The sequence below is a fragment of the Tamandua tetradactyla genome, chromosome 3 (assembly GCF_023851605.1).
Source record: "Tamandua tetradactyla isolate mTamTet1 chromosome 3, mTamTet1.pri, whole genome shotgun sequence".
Taxonomy (NCBI): Eukaryota; Metazoa; Chordata; class Mammalia; order Pilosa; family Myrmecophagidae; genus Tamandua; species Tamandua tetradactyla.
In genome coordinates this window covers 59,164,115-59,169,041 of record NC_135329.1, presented here as the reverse complement: position 1 = coordinate 59,169,041, position 4,927 = coordinate 59,164,115, and the positions used below count along the sequence as shown (strand labels likewise).

General features: G+C 36.0%; 1 pseudogene; it reads left to right on the top strand.

Annotated features, from left to right (window-relative positions):
* Positions 1–2,271: 2,271 nt before the first annotated feature.
* On the top strand, positions 2,272–4,195 carry LOC143677339 (polypyrimidine tract-binding protein 3 pseudogene; annotated as a pseudogene).
* The last annotated feature ends 732 nt before the right edge of the window (positions 4,196–4,927 follow it).

Sequence of the window (4,927 nt, the reverse complement as noted above, 5' to 3'; positions counted from 1 at the left end):
CTGGTGAGGGCGTGAGGTGGGGCCATCCAGGGTATCATGATATCCTACCATTTTTAAGGTGCCTTTTCCTGAGTTAGCACTCACCCTGTTACCACAATCCTTTAGCTGTATTCTGAGCTTTGAGAAAGATGTTTCTGCAAATTCTTGCTGGTTGTTCAAAGCTTCTGTTGGAAGATTCAGCCCTGAAGCTTCTCATTATGCCATCAAGATTGGGGTATGGCCTATGGTGAATGAGTTTTGACAAGGGTCCCAAGTACATTCAATGGTAAAGAATAATGTCTTCCACAAATGATACTGGGAAAACTTGATAAACACATGCAAAAGAATGAAAATTGACCCCTATTTCACACTATATATGAAAATTGATTCAAAATGGATCAAGGGACTAAATATATGAGCTAACTCTTAATAGACATATTTCCAAAGAAAGGGCAATAAGCATATGAAAAGATGCTCAACAACTTTACCCATAAGGGAAATTCAAATGAAACTCCTAAAATGGCTATTTATATAGCGAAATATCAAAAAATAACAAATGATGGGTAACATGTAAAGAAATATAAACCTTTGTACATACTTGATAGAAATGTAAAATAACGGTGCCACTATGGAAAATAGTTTGATATTTCCTCAAAAGGTTAAGCAGAGAGCTACCATATAAACCAGCAATCCTACTTCTAGGCATATACACAGAGGAACTGAAAACAGGACTGAGACAGATATTTGTGCACTAATGTTCAAAGCCAAAAAGAGGAAACAACCCAAGTTTCCATCAACTGATGAACAGATAATCAAACTGGTTTATTCATACAATGAAATATTCAGTCATAAAAATGAATGAGGTTCTATTATATGCTACATCTGGATTATCCTTGAGGATATCATGTTGAATCAAATGTCAGACACAAGGACTATATTTTATGATTTTGTTTATATGAAATATTTAGTATTTGCAAGTACATAGTCATAGAAATTAGATTACAGATTTTTAGGAGTAGGAGTAAAGGGAAATGGAGAGTTAGTGCCAAATGGTTAAAAGGTTTCTATTTGAGTAATGGAAAATTTCTGGAAATGTAGTGACAGTAGCACAATATTGCAAACAGAATCAATACTACTGAACTGATACTTGAAAGTGGTTAAAATAGGAGATTTTATATTCTATATATGTTACTATGATAACAAGGATAAACAAATGCTCCCCAGCTATTGCACTGCAATGTCAAAAAAAAAAAAAAAGAAAGAAAGAAAAAGGAAAGCAATTCTTGAAGCAATAATAACAAAATATTATAAGTGATTTAAGGTAGAAATCAAAACAACCCAAAACTTAATTGTTTAATGTAAAATTAATAATGTATTACAGAAGTAATTTAATGTTAAACTAAAATGTATAACAGCATTTGCACAAAGTGGGAAAGGGGAATGCAGGAATTGTATGGCAATTTTCCTACATTTAAAGTTTACAAAGGTAATTTAATGATATGTATTTTAAATCTTAAAGCAATCATTTAAATGAAAAAGAATTAGATATATAAAGTCAACAAAAGAAATAAAATGGAATAATAAAAATACTCATTACAAAGGAAGGCAGGAAAAGAAGAAAAAGAGGGGAAATCAGATAAAATAAATAGAAAACAGATTGCAAAATAGTACACACAAACCCAGGTACAACAATGATAACACTAAATATAGCTGTGTAAACTTCCCACTTATAAGTAGAGGTTCTTATGCTAAGATAAAAAATAGGACCCAGCTATATATATACTACCATTACAATCAATCTTATTAAACATTTTGCACTCTTTAAGCATCAATAGCCCAATCTCTGCCCTCTTTCTATCTTCTGATAAACTATGCTCTCAAATTTAACTTCCAGAGTTGGCTCATTATGGTTAATTCATATTAGTGAAGCCATACAATATTTGTCTTTTTGTTTCTGGCTTATTATTCACATGGTTTCATGCATCACAATTTCATTCTTTCCCACAGCTGCACAGTATCCCATCCTACGTATACACCACAGTTCACCCTTCCACTCACCAGTCTATGGACACTTGGACCACCTCCATTCATTGGCAATCACAAGTAATGCCACCATAAATATCAGTATACAATTATCTTTTTGTGTCCCTGCTTTCATTTTCTCCAAGTATACATCTAGTAACATCCGAGGGGGTGTGTTGGCATTGTTGGGGCAGAGCTGAGTGAAACAGGGACAAGCTTCCATGAGGGAAAGTTGGGGGCATGACAGGGGTGGGACAGGAGCATATCTGGTCCATATCGCTGTTTCCCACTCTCCTTCCTCTTCCAACAGTCTGGGCTCCAGAGAGGCTCTGCTACCTGTCCCCAGAGCTACACTGCTCCCACTGCCTCCTTTCAGCTCACAGTGAGCCTGTTAGTTTCTGCACAGTCTACTCCTCCATCTGGGCCATGGATGGGCAGGAATCTGATGAACTTCTGTCTTCTGGCATCATTAATGGCCCTATTATCATGAACAATTCTGTTCCTACTACAGGTATGTATGCTAATGGTATTGACTGCAAGAGATTTAAAGGAGACAGACTTCTCTGTTCAACTTCTCTGTTCTCCATCTCTGCCAAATCCCAAGTGATATCACTGAAGCAGAGGCTATAGCATTTGATCTACCATTTGGCAAAGTAACTGATCTTTTTATATTGAAAAAGAAAGTTCAGGCTGTCTTAGAAATGGCTTCTGAGGAAGCTGCTGCTCCCATGGTGAATGATTACATTCCTGTTACTCATCCTCTTCAAAATCAGCTGGATAATATCCAGTATTCCAATCACAGAGAACTCAGGACTGACAAGTTGCCTCACCAAACTAGAACCCAAGCTGCATGACAAGCCATCAGTGCTGTCCAATTAGGAAGTCTGGCCCTTGTTGGAGCTCCTGCCAATGAAGGCACCATCTGGCTGGACACAGCCCAGTACACTGAATGATTATTACAACCTCTTTTATCCTGTTGCTATGAAGCTCTTAATCAGATATTTTCTAAATAGGGCACAATCTTGAGGAATATCACCTATACAAAGAATAATCAGTTTCAAAACTTGCTTCAATATACTGACCCAATGAATGTACATTATTCCAGAATGGCTATGGATGGTCAGAATGATATAATGCATGCAACATTCTGTCTATTGACTTCTCTGAGTTCACCTTAATCTGAAAAACAAGAATGATAAAAGCAAAGACTTCACTTGCTTAGACCTTCCAACTGGTGATAGCGAGCCATTCCTTGAACTCCTACTGCTTTCAGGATATCCATTTTGATTTCCTCCCTACATGCAGGGCCTCCTAAATTTACCCCAGCCCCTGGATTTCCTCAAAGCTATAGGTCTTTCAGTACCAGCTGTTCCTGGAGCTATTGGTCCTCTCACAATCTCTTCCTCTGCTGTCACTGGAAGGATGGTCATTAATAAGGCCAATGAGACACTAGGAAATTTTGTTTCCCTAGTCAATGATTTCCATCCTGATATTATCACATCATGTGGGCTTTTTTTCCTATATGGAGTGTATGGTGATATATATCAAGTGGAGATTATGTGTAATAAGAAAAAAAAGCCTTAGTTCAGATGGCAGATGCAAATCAAGCTAATCTAGTAATGAAACATCTGAGTGGTCAGAGACTTTTTAGAAAAATGCATCATGTTACACTGTTCAAGCATCAAATCGTTCAGCTTTCTTGAGAAAGAAAAGAAGACCAAGGGCTGACTAAGGATTTCAGCATATATTCCTTTACCTTCCTTCAAAAAGCCTGACTCTACAAACTTTTAAAAAATCTTCATACCATCAGCCACTCGACATTTTTCCAACATCCCCCTTTTGTTACAATAGATAATCTGTAGAACATTTTCACAGGCACTGGATGTTCAATAAAGACTTTTGAATTCTTTCAGAAAGATTAAAAAATAGCACACATACAACTGAGATTCATGGAGGAAGAAATCCAGGCCCTTATTGAGCTTCATAATCATAACCTTGGAGAAAATCAATACTTCCTTTCCAAAATTTACAATCATAATTTCCTGTGAAAATCTCCCCAAAGACTGGACCATAATTTCAGTAAAACCTTCAGACATAGACTGAAGCAGTAATACTTATTCAGAAATTTATTTAATTTCTTATTATGAACCTTATTGTGTGATTATGATAGAGTAGGTTCGAGTTTTATCCAAGTTTTTGAAATGTGTATTGTGGGCTTTGTGAAAGTTTGATTTTTCTTTCCCCATTTTGGTAAGAAATTTAAAGGTATTGCATTACAATTTTAAAAGGTTTCAATAAGTAACACTTTTACTCAAATTTTTGGTGCTTTGGTGAAGAGAATTATTCTGCAAATCTTTCTCACTTTTAATAGAATTTAGAGTTGTTGCAACATCCTCAAATATACATCAGAAAGGGCTAGGTGAATCTTTGACTATTAGTTTAAGAAGTCAGCTTGTCCAAACTGTTCATTGTATTGATAATGTTCAGAAAGTTAGTGTGAGTTTTCCAATATCACAAAAGCTATTTTATATATGTCTGAAACTCAGGTGGATCTTGTTTACAGTTTTTAGGAAAACATGGTCTCTGGTACTCAAAGCTTACACATTGAGATGCCTCTGCAAGCCACCTAAAATCTTATTTCCTTATCATTAATTCACAGCCTTAACCTGCTGTAGTTTAGATCAAACTATAATGGACTGCAACTCTTTCTAGAAGATGGGTGGGTAGCTGAAAAAAAAAAGGGTATGCAAGAATTAGGAACTTGAAAAAGGATATAGGAAAATCATGAAAAGATGACTAACATCTCTGCTGTTCTGGATCCAGTTCAGTTGGGAGCAGTGAATTAAATTTAGGATAGTATTTGGAAAAGATAGATAGGGAGGTAGATCTTGGGTCATTATTTAGGTTAAAGATTCCCACACAAAGA